At 37.2% G+C, this 19,537-nt stretch overlaps 1 long non-coding RNA gene across 1 annotated transcript; it reads left to right on the top strand.

Annotated features, from left to right (window-relative positions):
- Window positions 1-13,229: 13,229 nt before the first annotated feature.
- LOC139131917 (uncharacterized) lies at window positions 13,230-18,361 on the top strand. The gene is made up of 4 exons (XR_011552211.1): window positions 13,230-13,503; window positions 14,185-14,328; window positions 14,660-15,517; window positions 15,734-18,361. It is a non-coding gene; the product is annotated as an uncharacterized lncRNA (long non-coding RNA).
- The last annotated feature ends 1,176 nt before the right edge of the window (window positions 18,362-19,537 follow it).

The raw sequence follows: 19,537 nt of genomic DNA, 5'->3' as shown, positions 1-19,537 counted from the left end.
AGGCTTATTATGCGAACATGGGCATATGTCTGTTTACTGTGATCCACCAGACAAGTAAGAAAAACAGACTAGAGACGCAGCACGCCGTTTAATGTCATAATCGACTCGATAAACTGTGGCCTTTCTTATCAAAATGAGCTTCACAGGTGTCAGACTTCTCGGAGACTTCGTGCGTAATTGATAATTACACGAGATTATGCGGAAACAACACAAACAAACTTGGACGAGTGTGTCAATCTGCAGGGCATCCTTTTTGCGTGACGAGCCTGACGACGAACTCGAAAATGACTAACTTTCAGACAATAGCTTTGACAGTTATTTTGATCCGTCCTTTTCGGAAGAATATCAAGCTGTAGAGGAACTGGGAACTTATGTACATGTCATGCCGACAGACAAGTATAATCACTTTCATTTACAGACGTGAATAAAACAGTCTTGACACGAAAGCAAACACCCGATTGCCTAGAATTTACCTCTTGGCATACCAATATATTCCTAAAAATGTGAAAATGGTCAAACTCTCCTCCCGAAGCTCAAACTTTCTCCCATTTTCGCCAGGCACGCCACCCTCGCAACACGAACTTACTTTTGCTTAAAAATCGGCGAAAATCCGGAAACTACCGAAGGGTGCATGTTTTAATTCGGAAATCTTCGGAAAGCAGAGTCGAGGGCTAATAATATATATTTATATATACAGGCTTTGTCGAAAAACTGAATATTATGTGTTTCAGCATGCTGTAGGGAGACAGCAAGAAACTGTAGTTGTGATATTGTATAGAAAAATTGCAAAAAAAAGATGAACAATTGTAGTTTCTGCCCCGTTACTAGGCCCAAGTTTTGTTTTACGACAAATCATACATGTTGAGATTTTCTCGAGATAAAAATCATGAAATTTGACAATATGGTTCAAGATTTTCTTTGATTATCACTAACATTCAAATGTGATTCACTTTTGATTGAATTACCTACCGAACCTTGGAATCGGAAAATGTAAAAAGTAAAAGGGAACCAAAAACTTTTTCAGGTTCCCCCTATAGGTAAAGCAAACTTTCATGTCCCCCTCTTCTACCCCAATATTTAGGAATCCCCCTGAATTCCTCCAGACCCTTCACCGTATTTTATAAACACAGTCTAAGGCTACTTCTGTCGATTTATGTCGTCATTAAAAGTACATTTTATTTAGCCTTTTAAAATCGGAGATGAATCAAGGTGTCTACTTTGTTTTCAAGCCAAGGCGTTGTGTATGTCAGTCTCAATTCCTAAGCAGCGCGTCTTCTATCTTCTTCAAAAATATAAAACCAAATGCGATGTCATACTTGGGTAAACTGTTATGCAAATGTTGTCACAATAGACGACTACTTAGAAGGTGACAATTGTTAAAAAGTTCACGTTTTGGAGGAGTACTGTTCAAGGTATGAAGCGGTCGCTTAATCCCCACCATGGACGCCTCGGCACAGTGTTAGGTGATGGCGAGTCCAGACTGACAGTGCATGGTACACACACACATACGCAGGCTGTGTTGGCAAGACGAATGCTGGACTGTTCAACATGCTGTAGGGAGTAGAACAAGAACGCACTTGTATAAATTGAACAAAAATATTGTCAAAATTATCAAAGTTTATATAGCTACAGCCCACGGGCAGTGTCACTATTATGTACTGCCCTGCTAGAGCAGTGTCGCTCTCACTGCATACCTGAGCAGTGACAGCGATAGCTCTGACTCATATATATATATATATATATATATATTATATATATATATATATATATATATATATATATATATATATATATTATATATATATATATATATATATATATATATATATATATATATATATATATATGATAGTTGGAACAGTTTGGGTCAAATGATGCTCATGAGGGCGAAACATACTTGTACATAAGATCAGGCCAGAGAGCAATATATGGAAGACCAGGAGACTTTAAAAGTTATGCGGGATTTTTGAACTCTAGCATATGAGAACAATTAAATATTAAAGAAAAAAAGAAGTGTACACCATGCTTGATTTTCAGAATTTTCTCATTCTCATCGTAAAAAAATACAAAAGTAAAACTTTGAACAGTAAAGACTAATTTAAATAAAAAAATGTGTGACTAAATGGAATTATTTACTTTTAACCAATTTGTCATTATTACACCAAAACTTTCAGAGATTAAAACGTGTCTTTGATAGAATATTTTAAACCTCCAGTATTGTCAAGTTTAAGTAGCATCTACGTCATATATGTCTTGTAGTTTAGAAACAATTTTTAAGTCACTGTTGATGAGAAGTTTGCTACGCTGGGTATATCATGAGACGTCAGAGTACCGCAGATCATCATAAGAGGCCATATTGGCACAGCTGACTTAGAAGTGTGTTGAATTGTGTTAGAGTTATCGTCTGATTGATACGAGTAAAATTGCGCTCGAGTCCTGTTGCCCAGATGATTCAATATTTGAGACTGCCAGTACTTATATATTTTTAATCATTCCACCGTTTAAGCGCCACAATAGGACTGGGGGCGTCATTTCTTTCATACTCATTATAGCAGAGACAATCTACAGCATGTGGAGGATGTGGTGTATGAACAGTTATGTCACGAACTTCAATATCCCACTACTTCACAGTGTAGACGAGAGGTAGCACACCTCGGATAAAACTTACCTAATAACGTCTGCACTGCAAATAGTAAGGACAAAAGCCACGATGTTTGTGCACCACTCAAGTTGGATTCTTTCTGAATAGCTACAAGTAAGGGGCCTGCAGCTTGATAAAGCCCAAATACAAACATGTTACAAGAACAAGTTGTCAAGGCAATAAACCAAGATCAAAGATCCTCATCTCGAGCTAACATGATGTTTTCGGGCGTATAGGTCAGACTCTTTCTGAGAGATTCTGAGAGATACAGAGAAACTTTGTCTACGACACAGCGACGAAGGTGCACGTATGCTACGTATTGACACGCCTGAGTCATTAAACATGAAGCTCTATAAATAGAGAGTAATTACTTATCAATAATATGACAAATACGGTGAACCATTAATCATTGAAATTAATTAATTAATCATTAAAACAGCGGAAATCAGAGTTTAGAACAATTGATTGATGCTCCAAGCAGCCATTCGGAGGCAAAAGATTTAGGTTGTCATGATTTCTACTTACCAAACCCCTGTGTTAAACACTGTTATTATTCAAAACTGTCCTCTATAATAACTAAACTTTCAACTTAACCTTTCAATAACAATTTGGGAGATGATGTACGTTTGTATTTTTGGGGACTTTGACATCATAAAAACTATTTAGAATAGTGCATAGTGTCATCAATAACAACTGGAAGCTTCTGGTCAAACAGCCATTGAATATTAATTTGTGAGATGATAACCTATGAGCCAAAATCCTACCATAGACAATCCCGTACTCGACCGAGTATAGTCCCCTACAGTGAGAAAGGAGAAAAGGACATGTAGAGTACGGTGTTTATACCACTTTACATTTCATACGTCTGTAAAATTAGATCTATACTAAGTAGAGATAATGGCAAAAAAGCCATCCTTTCCCTAAGCCTTTGCCAAAATAAGGGACTGGTACTCTGATCATGCAATCATTCATTTTATATTTGAAGTGCTTGCTCTACATCACTAGGATATGGGCCTATAAACGAATGTATATTATTTTCAAAAAATTGTGGTAGGGCTGTACATATACAGGGGACAATACTCAGTTGACTACGGTACATGGTCTTTGTTGATGTCAACTTATCATCTAAACCAATGAAAATTTTCATTCATCTAAACCAATAAAGATTTTAAACTCTAAACAGAAAACTTAATATTTAGAATACTATATATTGTGTCATCAATAATAACTGAAATTTTGAATTCGAATAACCTTCAGCTTTTTATTAACAATTTTAGAAAAGTTGACATGTGTGTCCAAATCCTCATGAAATTAACTTCTGCTGACAAAATGCATGACCACCTTCCCTCCATACAGGACTGACCATTCAAAAGTGTTTGCAAGAAAAAGAGTGACCCTTCCTAAGTTTCATGAGCAAAAAACACTGACCTCCCTGAGTGCCACAGTCTGTATCAAGAATATCTTAATTGACATGCAATTTCTCGTTTGACCTTTGAACTTTCATAGATCATTTTTAACCTCTAAAATAATCACTTGGGTGAAATTTGAATAGCATATTTCTTATGCACATCTACTGTTTCAAACACCCTATTCTCATCACGAACATTTATATCAATTGTCAAACACAGATTTAGCTAGTTTTGTATCGTAAAAAACCTATTCATAGTTTTCTTATAGACTACAATGTATAGTACATTTTCAGTGACATTTTAAAATCAATTTTCTTGCACACACATGTACTTGCAACCATCCTAGTCCAATTAAGGACAATGATATCAATATCAAACGTCTATAGATAAACAGATTTAGCTGGTTTTGTATTTTAAAAAATATTCAGTCTCTTCATAGACTACAATGTATATTGGAATCAACAGGTCAGTGAAATTTCTAAATCATATTTCTTGTAAACAAGTGCACTTGTAACCACCATATTCTTATCAAGTGTATTTATATTAGTCATCGAAGGTCTATAAATGCAGAGACGTTGCTAGTTTATATTTGAAAATGTTAATAGTTTCTCATAGACTACTACGTATATTGAATCAACAGTTTTGATGGAATCCGAAAATCAAATGTCTTGCACACACATGTACTTTTTACCTCCTACTTCAAGCAAAGTATACTTACATAAATTATAAAACATATATAAATGTACAGATATAGCTTGTTTTGTAGGGGAAAATTGTTAATTTGCGGTGTTAACAGGCTTCTAGCAAACGTTTGCGGGGTGTCAAAGACATACCTTGGAATTTGAACCATTTTCATATCCGTTGGGAACACAATGTCGGTAGGTTTGACAGGAAGGGACTTCAAAATTTTCCATATTGAGAAGGGGTGGTTTTGAAACTTTTTTGGATGTGCTAGGGGGTACTCAATTTTTTTTAATATTTTTAAGATTCTCCTGCCCTACCCCCTCCAGAAGTGTTTTTGAACGCAGCCTAATGATAGCGTAAAATAAACAACAATTAACACATGGTAAATGTGCCAATCGACCGGGAGAAAACAAAACATAAACACGAAATTAAAATACTAGGTAAACAAAAAACCAACACTCTAGAATTGGCCGAGGGGTCTCTACCAGTCTGCTTCTGAAGCAAAATTTTGGTTGCAAACTTGGCTTGCAATCCTTGAAGGGAGCAGAAAGTGAAAGTGGCTCCATCACGCCAGTGGAGACCATTTTTGAATGGGGTACAGGGAATGAATAGCCTGAGTGGAGGAAAGTTGAGTAGACTGGAGGGAGAGACCCCATGGAAGTATGTGGACGATTAGGTTGCTTGATTAGAAACGTCGGTGATGGTAATGCTCGCAGCCCAAGTTTAGTCGCTCGGGTGGAGTTAAGATCCGTGATAAACGGAGCGCCCATACAGCCTAGCTTGGAATGTTCCTGTTGCAAACTGGTGGTGTATAGATTGGCACTCACGGCCTGAGTGACGGCAATGCATCCCTTGATGATTACGGATTAAGGAACCATTTCTTATTCTCAGTCTTTATGTATTCTGTTTTGATAAAACCGAAATTCCAATGTCTCGTTAGATCAACACTAAAGAGTAAAAAACAGCTATTCATCCCCCTGGATAAGTACTAATGCAGAGAATATTTTCATGAGGGGAAAATGGTAATAGGGAAACGGAAAATTATCGAAATGTTTCAATAAATAGTACGACAGAGAGTACAAGTAGTAGTAGTATTTGCAAAATGGCTTGCGGTGTATTCTGCGGCCGTTCCTGCACTTGCTAGACTCAAGTGTTCCCAAGTAATCAATCTTTGACAAAATTATTTATTTGTCTTTCCGAATAGAATTCATTAATGCCAAGACAAATGTTGTGTAGCGACTATGAACACACAATTACAGACATTTAGGGTAGCACCTGCTGCTTGTCAGCGAGTACATGTACGATACGGTCATGCTGGACATGGGCAAACTGGCTTCGTCGATTCATGTCGTCATAAAAAGAAGCCTCTTAAAATTAGCCTCTTAAAAACGGAGTTGAATCAAGGTGTCTACTTTGTTTTCAAACCATGGCGCTGTGTATGTCAGTCTTGATGTCTAAGTAGCGCGTCTTCTATCTTCTTCAGAAATACAAAATCAAATGCAATGTCATAGTTGGGTAAACTTTTATGCAAATGTTGTCACAAAAGACGACTACTTAGAAGGTGACAATTGTTAAAAAGCTCACTTTCTGAAGGAGTACTGTTTAAGGTATGAAGCGGTCGCTTAATCCCCACCATGGACGCCTTGACACAGTATTAGGTGATGGCGAGTCCAGACTGACAGTGCATGGTACAAACACATACAGTGCATGGTACAAACACATACTCAGGCTGTGTTGGCAAGCTGAATACTGGACTGTTCAACATGCTGCAGGGAGTAGACAGCTGTATAAACTGAACAAAAATATGGTCAAAATTATCGAAGTTAATACAGCTACAGCCTATGGGCAGTGTCACTATCATGTACTGCCCTGCTACTGCAGTGTCACTGTCTCTGCATACCTGAGCAGTGAGAGTGATAGCTCTGGCTCATATGTATATAACAGTTGAAGAAGAATGACGCTCATGATCTTGTACACAAGATCAGACCAAACACCAGGAGACTTGAAAAGTGATAAGGGATTTTGAATTCTGGCATATGAGAATAATCAAATATTACAGGAAAAGATGGGATCACCATCCTTTATTTTCTAAATGTTCACATTCTCATTGTAAAATAATACAAAAGTAAAACTTTGCACAGTGGATGACGACTGAAAATACGGATGTCCAACTAAAGCTACGAACCAAATTCCGCCTAAGGAGGTAAATGGTAATAGATATAATTACAAAGCAAAGCGCTTGACAACGAAATATTGAACAAAAATTCAGCTGTGCGACGACAACATCAATTGACAAATCAAATTATTCCATCAAGCGAGGCGTCTGTCATTATGCTACCGTTGAGCACTTTCTATGTTGGCTTGACGAAGATTGTGACGGGAGAATCGGATGTCGAGGAAAATTTAACTTCTGATAACGTATCATCAGGAGATAGTTCAAAAATATTTGCTACGATTATCAGTACCCTTGGTATCGTTGGGAATTTTCTTGTATGCTATGTTATACTGCGAGTTCAGGAACTGCGCACACGTACTAATATGTTAATTTTGAATCAATAAATCATCGACTTTACTAGCCCAGCGTTCCTCCTTGCCCGTGTTTTCGGGACGAAAGGTTTGCACATTCCACCGGGAATAGTCGGTCAGATAGTTTGTAAACTATGGCTTTCCAACCATTTCTTTTGGGCCACTTACGTGGCATCCACTTTCAATCTGGTTGCTGTCACACTAGAAAGATATTTTGCCATTGTACATCCTATATGCCATTACAATCACTTTACCATCAAACGGGTTAAAATTGCATGCGTATTGGTTGGTCCTTGGTCATGTTTACCAGTCATATGGCTTCTTGATCTACGGCTTTCTGCAGTATCAATTACCCGAGCGGGTCGCTTCAGATCGTTGTAGGGGTCATAGTTTTCCTTGTACAATATCTACTGCCACTTTTAATTCTATGCTTTGCTTATGTCAGCATAGCAGTAGCTCTCCGGAAACAAGCTATCCAGCAATCGGCCAACTCGAAGAGTGCCATGGTTCGCGCAAGAAAAAACGTAATCAAGACTTTGTGCCTCGTTTCGTTAAGTTACGCTATTTGCTGGGGCCCAAATCAAATAGTTTACCTTGACTTCAATCTGACTGGCAGATTTTCAGTAAATGATCGCGTGAGAGATTAGCACTGTGATTCTGTTCTTGAACATGTGCGTTAATCCATAGATATACACTCTAAAATACAAACAATTTCAGAAGGGATGCAAGAGTGCATTCTCCTTTAAGAAGACTTCGTAGGTCGTGCCCGTCACCGAATACATCAAGTGAGGAATCCGTCATTGAAGGAATGGGGCGGGATTGGATGGGGTGTGATTATACCCCTTTGTTGCCTAGCACTTAGCATATCTATTAACAAGTCCTTCATCAAATGGAAAAGACAAGAACAGAAATTGAAATTATTATAGTTTAGATTCAAAGAAACGGGATGTATTAAAGTTACAACAACTACTATGTTACCACTACTACAAGAAAAGGTAAAAGAGATGCTACGCGAAAGCACATTCAAAGATGAATAAAATATTGAGGAAAATACACTTTAGTATGAAGTTTACGTTATAATTCGATCGATTATTATTCCGACCTTTTAAATTGTATGTCTTTGCGTATTTACAGTGTTTGTTGTTGCCAAGTTTCTGCAAAATTACAATGTAGAGTTGTCTTTGTTTGATCTCTAATACAATTTTGTGAAGGGTTGTAACCCTGGTCCTTAGTTATACCTTGGGCCAATGTAACGCTTATATTTCAAAATAAGAATGACGGACGAAATCGATCTTAATATTTGGTTTGAGAAGTTGTTCCAAAATGTTGCCACTGTAGCATGACTCACTGGCGAATGTCGGAGACTGTATACCGAGCCATAATAAAACACTCAACAAGGAGTATACTGTATGGTACACTTCAGATACTGGGAACGGTATGGTACTGTCACATTTAGGCAGTTGAGTCAGAGTCAAGATGTATTCTTATTTTGCCTTGCTATTTCTTCTGGTGTCTTGCGAAACCATAATTCATGGAAAAAGAGGTAACACACAATGCATACTGTACGCCACAAGCTATATGGGGGAAGAAAGACTTACGTGCAAGTGCATAAAATTAGAATAATAAGTTCCAACCGGCAAAATAGTTTCATTGTTTTATCTACACAATTACAGTGAAAGCTTAATGTTAAACACAACTATTACACGCCTGGTGTTTACCTCCACGATAGATAGTAGAGGTGTGCCGCAACTTAATAACAAGTACTGATAGGTGTAGTACATTGTGAAACGACGTCTCATGTAAATTATTTAAGTGAGATAACATTTAGATGAATTTCATTATGCATTCTCAACTGGAAATAAGGGTAGTGTATTTTATGCGTATCAGTTGTAAAATCACAGTAGTCACATATGTGTTACTTTAAGTGTGAGCTACATTCTGAAGAAAGAGGTTATCTTTGGTCAAGAAATTGTGACTCACGAGGTGCTTAAAATTTAATGTTTAAAGAGTTTGATGACGTTAAAGCTGGGGTGAATTATACAATGAAATAAATGTTTATCAGTTCACTTTGATTGGTCGCCAATATTGTGTGACATTTTAGAAAAGAATTTGAGTCATTTGGCATTCACTGGGTGAAATTGTATACAGTTCTTTAATCGTATACCGCATAGTATATCAAGATATTCAAAAGAAAAGTGAGACACAAAAGAGTAATATTTAAGTAAACTGCAAAGACTAAAATAACTCCAACATAATAAGCTTAGCAAAGAAAATTTGTAAAACTGCTTCACTTATTACGATTTTTTCACTCATATTTCTTTGTGCGTGCACCGGACGCATTTGTCAGAAGATTACTGTTGGTTTTTAACGCTTCATGGCTGACCTTGTTGATTACGTTGAAAAGCTTACACTGATACATTTCTTGACTCGTACACGTTACAATGTATACATGTATGTGTAAACAAGAGTTGTGATTTCGTTTCCTTTTTTGGTTCAATTTCAAATGGCCAGGGAAGCGTACTTGATGTTGATGGTCCCTTCCATATCACGTGATGCAAGCTCAAAGCCTGGAGCTTTTTCCTATGATTCAAATTACATGGGCAACTTCCTGTACCATTTTTGGCGTTTTTTGTAAAAAATCGGATAGAGGGAGTACGCGCGTTAGGGAGTCCTGTCATCTGGTTGCAAAATATGTCATATGGTTGTTGGCTACGACACACCAATATTTGGTTATGTTTTCGATGTCAAAGGTCAGAGTGGAAAGTCCGCGCAAGTGTGTTCACAGGGCGTGCCTCGTCTTAGCTCTTGTGATCAAAATATAACAAAGCACGTTTTCATTTGTGCCATTTCTAAGCAAGTCAGTACAAGTAGAGTGGTCTGTTCGATTCTTGATCGTAGGCTTGTAACACAACGCAAGGATACGATTTCTCATATATCTCTGGTGCATGGTGTTAGCATGCAGGCGGTTTTAAAATTCAGAGGTCAGAAGAAACCAGATCTACATACATCAGTCATCATGATCGATCTCGACTGGTAGAGCTAGAATTCAAAGATTCAGCACTTTGTTGTGTGATTGTTATGATGTAAAGCCGTACAGGGCGTGTGCCAAACTACTGTGCTTGCTTTTGTATTCATGGCACTGCTAATATGACATTAAACTGGTCCAATAATCATTTCCATTCAAGGTAATACATTACCTGGTCCATGGGACATTTGTGATGTACAATTTAAGTAGGACCATCCAATATCAATAGCAAATCTCTTAGCCACATTTCTTATCCGTATTGAAACCAATAAAGGTTTGACTTTTCCAATTTAAAAACACTCCTTTGAAGGAGCATAAGTAAGTAAAAAATGCCTGTGTTAGACTGATCACTTTAGGGGTGTAATACACAGAGGTAAAGACTAGCTTTTCTACCATCGTTGAGAGCAATAATTGTTAGCATATCTTTTACATTCACCAGTTGTTTCACAGTTGTGTCAAAAGAGTCAAAGAGATTTCTTGAAACACATCAAAGTCTACTTATTTAAAAGCATTAAGGTGTTTAGCCTTGTTCTATATTATCACTTTTCTCTTCATAGGATGCATGCTTCAGTAACAACTGTAAAAGATGCTCGAAGCATTATAGACTGCAGAGAAGCAGATATGTCCTGCAAGCTTTGCCCAGTGAAGATGTTTAGTCCTACGAAATACAAGTGGAGAGTAAAAAGACACATTCAGGCCCACATAAAATCCTCAGTACCTTGTGGAGGTAGGCAGCTAAATATGTTTGTCTTTATTGTCAGTGTGTTCTGATGTATTAGCTTTAATAAATTAATTCATGTGTCACCTGTCACTCCTGTGCATCTCTCTTACTCTGCTGAGGCTGAGACTTCAAAATTTTTTCATTGGTTTTTATCTTTTTATGCAATCACCAACTGATTTAACTTGTCTGATCAAAATTTTATGCAGGATCTGCATTTCGAGCATGCTGAGTCACAATGTGACACCTGGTTGCACGGAGACTCTGATGCATCTCTCTTACTCTGCTAAGGCTGTGACTTCTAAGTTTTCTTTAATATTCCACTCTCACTGCTTATGGGGTATACATTTCCCAGCTTATACGATATGCAAGAGCATGCAGTTCATATGGTGATTTTGTGAGAGACATGGCCATCTCTCTTTCAAACTGTTAAATCAAGGTTACACCAGAGCAAGACTTGTCTCTACATTCAAACGCTTTTTTGGCAGGTATCGCAAGCTGGTAGATAAATACAATATCTCTCTTCGACAAATGATCACTGATGGCATCGGTGACATTGGGCCTTAGTTAGTGACCACTACCTATCTGACTTACAGATTGATATATGGCGGGTGCCACATGTGGGGCAGGATGCGCTTACTATTTTCGAAACACCTGACATCACTTCTTGGTCTTTTGGCCAGAGGTCCATATATCTTTCTTTCATGAATTTGACTTTGTTTGTACCGTCTATTTACTGTCTGTTCTGTGCTGTTTTGTGTCTATGTTTACAACTATTGTCTTACAAATTTTGACCTTGTGTTATTGGATTATGGATTGGTATGATTGCGATTATTTCTCATTGGTTTTCATCTTTCTATGCTATCACTAACTGATTTAACTTGTCTAATCCAAATCTTTTGCAGGATCTGCATTTCGAGCATGCTGAGTCACAATGTGTCACCTGGTTGCACGGAGACTCCGGTGTATCTCTCTTACTCTGCTAAGGCTGTGACTTCTAAGTTTTCTCATTGGTTTTCATCTTTCTATGCTATCACCAACTGATTTAACTTGTCTATTCAAAATTTATTGTAGGATCTGCGTTTGGAGCATGCTGAGTCACAATGTGTCACCTGGTTGCACGGAGACTCCGGTGTATCTCTCTTACTCTGCTAAGGCTGTGACTTCTTTTCCCATTGGCTTTCATCTTTGTATGCTATCACTAACAAGTGCGTAGTAATTGGTTTTCTTTTAAAAGATTGCCGATTGACACGGCCTTGCACATAATTTGGGGACAGTTTATAGTTAAAGTGATCTAGGCGTGACACTGGACAGCAAATTAACTTTTATAACATATGTTTTTCCATTATCAGTGATGCTCAAATACTACTTGGCATACTAAAATGGTGTTGGTAAGGTTTTTGGTAGGAGCCCTCCCCTAAGTTTACAAATCTTTCTTCAGAACTGAACTTGAATATGCCTCAGTGGTTTGGAACAGTATTGACAAAGTGTAATCAGACAAGCTAGAAGCTGTTCAGCGCACTTTTGTTTAATATTATTGTTATGTTGTAAAAGTATGATTTGTAACTATTCATATGATGAAGTGTGTGTCAAATTTAATTTACTGACGCTGTCTAAAAGGCGCACATATTTTGTTTTTATACAAGTAAATTAATGCCCTTCTTGATTGCCATCCGATTTTCAATTTACACTTTCCCGGGCGATCAACTAGGCAGAGAAGAATATTACATAAACCTGGTGATAGAGGTAAACTTATCAGCAACTCACCTTGAAATCGCATTAAAAGGCTATACATAAATTTTATCAATGTCTACAAATTTTAAATGTTTCTGCTTCGAGTTTTAAGTATTAAATCTATAAGCATTTGTTTTTGATTTTTCTTGTCCTGTAACTAAATTTTATAATTTTTTAACTGAAATCTCCAGTTAGTGCGAATGTACATGGTATTAAATTCATATCATTGTCATAAATTCATCTCTTTGCTGCACGAGTTCGGAATAAACGAATAAATAAATAAATAAACATAATACTGCTCTTGTTCGGAAAGACTAGCATATCACTGTCAATTTCATTTTTCTATTGATTGGAAATCATTCTAAAATCTAATTTGCGCTGTTTCAATGACTCTCCATCTTAATTTAACCATCTTCATAATTCTATGGGTTCGTAATTACTCTCCATTTATAGAGCTTCATGTTAAATGACACATCCGTGTCAACATGTAGCATACATGCACATTCGTCGCCGTGTCGCAGACAAAGTTTCTCTGTATCTCTCCGAAAGAGTCTGACCTATACGCCCGAAAACATCATGTTAGCTCGAGATGAGAATCTTTACTCTTGGCTTGTTGCCTTGGCAGCTTGTTATTGTAACATGTTTGTATTTGGCCTTTATCAAGCTGCAGGCCCCTTACTTGTAGCTATTCAGAAAGAATTCAACTTGAGTGGTGCACAAACATCATGGCTTTTGTCCTTACTATTTGCAGTGCAGTCAATATTAGGTAGGTTTTATCCCGGATGTTCTACCTCTCCTCTACACTGTGAAGTAGTTAGATATTGAAGTTCGTGACACAACTGTTCAATTTACCAACTTACATAATTTTCTAACTTCGGACTCGTAAAGAGTGCGGGTTATATTGCCACTTAAAATCCGGTTGTTTTATCCAATTTTGTAACAATGTTTCAAAGGCGGTCTATTTTTGTCTATGTTTGGTGGTAGAAATACATTTACTAACGATATAATTTCAAAATGCAGTCATAATAATTTTATATAAAAAAATTCAAAACAAATAGCATATGTCAAATTTATCGATCGCTTCTGAAAATCGGAAAATACTTAGCAAATCCTATACGTCAAGCTTACATTTCAGGAAGTAATCATGCCCACGCAAAACATTCAGACAATAAATTTTTCTCTCCTGATGAAACTGTAGAAAAATGTTTGATTCTTACAACATATTATGTACATTGACTTCTTGATGAAGGATATACCTTGTTATGAACACAGAATTGTTAAAAATTGTGGCATTATCTGAAACACTATTATCTTAAACACTTCTTCTAATGCAGAGCTGGGAGGGAAACACTCTTTCCCAAACATCTCAAAAGGCTAGTAATATGATACTGCATAAAGATAGCAGGACTCAAAAATTCACTAATTATGTTACCTTTCACAATTACAGGTCCAGTATCAAATGTGACTACATCAAAGTGTGGATATCGATTGACTGTCTTTACCGGAGCGGTTTTGAGCGCACTCGGTGCATTCCTCAGTTCATTCGCCAGGAACGTCGCGTTCCTCTATTTCAGCTTCAGTGCAGTTATTGGTAAGTAACTACGTTTTAGGTCCTACATATTCAATCAAGAGATCTGCAAATTAAATCTTTAAAAGCCGTTTTATATGAAAGAAACATCGATTCCTAAATACAGCCATAAGCTTGCGACGTGACAATGGAAGGTCCATAACAGTGACAAAGAAATATTTGTTTTTTTCGATTATTCGAATCGTAATTGATAATCTTTAACCAACTTTCAGTTTGTTTACAAATTAAAACAAGTGATGACGTTATTAGAAATATTCGTATGTCAACGATATTTTTCAGCTACTAGATTACAATTTTCAATTATGGTCTTGTAATCAGAACTTTCATATTACAGGATTAGGATATACCCTTATTACAAGCCCATCAATAGGTATAATCGCCTTGCACTTCGATAAATGGTACGTCATTGCAAACGCGATCGCTATGAGTGGAAGCTGTTTTGGAATCATCATGCTGAATCCCTTGTTTCAGGCTCTGATAGATAATTATGGATGGAGGAACACATTATTCGTGATTTCGGGAATGCAATTACAAATGTGCCTGTGCGCTCTCTTATTTACGAATCCGATGAATGTCACTGACCCATCACCAACGACTGACGGAACTGGCATACCTTACCAGATAAGTGACCCGGATCATCCTGTACAAAATGATCAGTTTAAGGAAAGCACTCCTTCATGTAAAGATATCTTTTGTAAGATTTTACACAGTTTTGAATGTAATTTGTTAGTTAAGTATAAAAATTTTCTATTGTTTGCCATTGTAACTTTCTCAGCGAGTGGCTTAGGGTTTGTAGGTTTGCCGACATACATATTTATGCAAGCTGAATTTCGTCAGCTGGCGTCATCACTAGAAATATCACTTTTAGTGTCTATATTCGGTATGTTTAACATAGCAGGGAGAATTGCGACAATACCACTCTTAGCAAAAAAAAGAACACTTTTCACAAGTTCCAGAATTTTAGCAATTTGCGCCCTTATGACAGGTGTAGCGACTATTATGAGTGTATTCATTGATACATACATTCTTTTTGCATTTTATGTAAGTTTTATTGGTTTATTTTGTGGATTATGGTTTCCCTGCCTATCTCTAACGATTGTTAATTATGTTGGGGCTGAAAAAACAACTGCTGGTGCGAGTATTCTGACTGTATGGATGGGTGCTGGAAGTCTCATAGGTCCAAATGTCGCAGGTATGACTTTGTTATTTGAATCTATTTTCCTATCTGAAGATTATTGTATCACTTCTATGCACTCATCTATGTGTGATATTATTTTGTTTTGTCAAATCAATTATTTTAGAATTATAGAAATGTAAAAATACAATTTACATGATTGTATCAATGATTCAGAAATAGCGGTGACAATACAACGAGATCTGACTTTATCGAGATACTTCTAATTTACAGGTTTGATGTATGATATCTCTGGTAACTATGACAACTCCTTCTACTGGTATGGTACGACGATGGCTGTTCCTGGACTAGCCTTTCTCATCATAGAACCCTACTTGATACAAAGTGCACAGAACCCAATGGAGGAGGAGCATTTGATCGATAGTGAAAAAGCTACGGCTTTAGATTCATATAAGGAAATGAGAGAATAGGTATATGAGTATTAAAAAATAAAGGAGTGAGTCTTGTGGGAATAAATGGAAAGTGATGAACTGAAGAATCTAACAAACTTAGCACTTCTTTTACTAAGTATTTTTTCTGAATGGTTTTACGATAGCGCATACGCAACGAGTGTATTATAGTAAGCATATTTATATTTACGGAATATAGAACCTTTTCTTATTCTTAGTGCTTATAAATTCTGTTTTGATAAATCGAAATTCCAATGTGATCGTGAAGTAAAGATCTATGATAACACAGATCTAGTTTGGTAAGTTCACAGAGCTAGCCGCCCCACCCCCTTTTTCAGGATGCTACAGTTCCTAGGCCACATACTTAATGCTGAAGTGGACGTTTTGCCATTCCATTTGATATTTAATTACCCCTCTAATTATTGCAGACGAAAATTAGCACCTCCAAGCGTTTGTTTCAGGCTCATAAAGTTTAAGCCACGCTCTTGAAATCGTTGTTTTTAATGCACTATTATTTTTGCAGTTGTTACAGATGTTATTCACTTTGGCATCAATTCTGCATAAAGCCCAATGATCAGTTTAAGAATTGTGAAAGATGTACGATATACATCGGTGAGAAATATAAAAAGTAAATAATTGTTCTGGTGTTTTTGGTCTTGGCCATTGATATGAGCCTTTGCGATAAATACGCATTCACTAAGGAGGGATACTAATGATAAGATGATAACTTTATGCAAATTACCACTAAACAAATTATTTATAGGAGGTGTCTGTACGAACATAAGGGCAGAAGGTAGAGGGGAGCAGGTTGACAGCAGACAAGAGAACGGACAACTGACAGTATGTAACATCTTTGTATTAGAGATAAACGGTGTTATCTGTGAAGACTTAGAGTGTCTACACTGTTTCTGTATCCCGACGTCCTCTTGCATAGCTATTCCTCGAAGAGATACAGTGAATAGTATTTCATGGTGGAGAATACGGGTATACAGGGCAAGATCTTTAAGTTGGAGAAGTTACAGGTAGGAGACTCGATCCCAGGGATCGAGTTTGTTCTAGTCTGTAAGAGCATTATGAAGGTGTCATAGCTTTTTTCCATTGAAATTGTAATCTAGTAACTTAAAGTAAATTTCCCGGCAAGACAATCTGACGCCTGAGCCATGCCTTGAACACCGAGCGGAATAACGTGCAGCAAGATGGATGCTGCCCAGAACAAAGGTAGAAATGTGGTTGATGGCAGCAAATCCTACCAGGAACTAAACGAAATTATAATTCGCGATTGGAGAAGCTGACATGTACAAAGTAAACTGCACGTCGATACGAAGAACAGGCAACCAACCACAATAACGATGACCAAAGATCCCAATACTACGTCAAGGTGCTTGGAATTCGAATGCAAGAGTAAAGACTCCGATACGAACTGTTTCTGTGTAAAATTACGGACATCCAAGGCTCAACAGTCAACTCAAGGACAGACGAGGTTCGAATATCATCGACTGAAAGGAACGACTTAGAACACCGACGACGTGGCCACGAAATGAGATAAACAATCAGCGTAAAACAGCGCAACGAAGACCGATCAGACGCGGCGAGGAGTGCACATCATCGGAAGAAGATATCTGTGAGTATCGTATCGAAGGTCCAAGCATCAAGGACAAACTCCCGATCAAATCCGATCGTGATCTAACTAAAAACAATATATTGAAAACTTATTCATGCAACGGTATTTTAATGATTTAATAATTTACGTTAATATTTAATTATTTGGTGCAACACGTATTTGAGCAAGACGTATTGTCTTTGTAAGCAGTACTTGAAAAAAGAGAACATTGTCTCGGTACAATTTTTTGTTTATCAAGAAGCTGAGTTTTAAGAGATTTAAAGGGAACTGTGTATAGTCACGATGAGTAAAAGTGACTCTTTGTGTACCAAGTTATGGAGAAATTTCATGTTAGAGAATATTTTATATTTGTTATTTTATTTGAAGATGCCGTTGTTGAAGCATCTACGTAGATCAGCTGAGACAGTGTTGATTTGACTCTTGTAAATTGATATAAGCAGTCTTGGTGTTTCTTTTATTTCAATTTATGATCTTACATTTGTTTTTAATTTTAGTCTCTGTATTTTTTTCATTGTTGTGTTTGGTGTGCAAATTTATTATTGTTTTAAGGTATCTTCATATCAATTGATGCGTTTTTGCACAGTTACTCACGAACCAGGGTTGTTTAGGGTGTTATATGTGCTGAATACTTCGTATTTGATATTTAATGTTGATTTTTTTCATACTTGCTGCATTTCTTACAAAACCAAGGATATATATTGACGGCTTATATATAAATTGTTCATCACTCAATTTTTATGAAGTGCAATATTTGATCGCTATTGTCAGTGAAATGTTAACAATCGTTGAAGATGTCACAAAAATTACATTATATTTACAAGTGGTATCAGCAATAAGTGGCGTCAAGGGTGTGTGTGCTCATGGAAATGAGGTCAAAGATTACTTTCTAAGAGGGGCGGCAAATTATTTCAGGGATAGGAGTTAGGAATTTCGGCTTGGAAATATAGGAAGGAAATGATTGAAAAGAAGAGTCCATTTTTCCCCTTCTTTCACTCTTATTATTGTTTCATCTTAATTCTGTCAAAGGAATTAGAGTTTTCGCATCCCGTCGGTCAACAGAAATTAAAAAACAAACGGAAAAATCACGATCGATGGCTTAAAACACCGAATGTTCCTGACGGTGTCTATTCTGAGTGTATTTGAATTTTCATCATCATTGCATATATTCACATGCAAGGCGAACACTATGACTTGTAAAAATATACCTGCTGCAGACACTGAAAATGGGTCAAGAGTTCAAATCAAAAGGAAAAAGGAACAATGTTTTCGTAAATTTACGAAAGAACAACAGTCCTCGCTTTTTTGCATACTAAAAATAGATTTATGCGTCGACCATCGCAACAGGTTACATGAGCTTTTTTGATTGATAAGTTGGACGTTAATTGTAACAGAAAAAGTGCAGTTTTAAAATAACCCGTTTGTTGATGACTGCAACTGTAATGAACAGTTGTGCAGAATGTGATGCTCGATTCAGCCAGAACTGGACGCTGACAGCTCGTTGCATCTGATGTCAACTTTCGTCGCCGTCGCCAGGATTCATCCCATTGCTATTTTGAACGTCTTGGTCTATATCATTAAAACACCCTCGTCTGTTAGAGTCCCAACTTTAGCAAAGGATATCTAACAGACCGTTGCTGTGAGGAAGTGTCAACTTACTTGCGTATGAACGAATACTAGCTTCATTTTAAAGAGCGGTATGTCGCGTCCCGACTCTCAAGCACAGTGCACGGTGCGCTGTTGCCCTGATGCAACGATTTGTGTACATCACACCCAAATGTACTGCTTCAGAGGTGCCTTTCATCATCGACCCAAACTTATTTTCATCAAGAGGTGAGTTACAGACCCATACTTAATCTGTGTGTCGAAATTCGGACTTGGTCTTTGAAACAAAGCTGAGTGCTTCGGATTAAGTTTAGACAGGAACGTTGAAATGCACTGACTGGGCAACCTTTTGAAAATGCCGGTTGAGGGGTCGTTTTACCACTGCTATCAGTGTTAAAACATAGA

This window comes from Ptychodera flava, chromosome 4 (genome assembly GCF_041260155.1).
Source record: "Ptychodera flava strain L36383 chromosome 4, AS_Pfla_20210202, whole genome shotgun sequence".
Taxonomy (NCBI): Eukaryota; Metazoa; Hemichordata; class Enteropneusta; family Ptychoderidae; genus Ptychodera; species Ptychodera flava.
The sequence above is the reverse complement of the archived record's forward strand: the minus strand, read 5'-3'. Positions and strand labels throughout refer to the sequence as shown.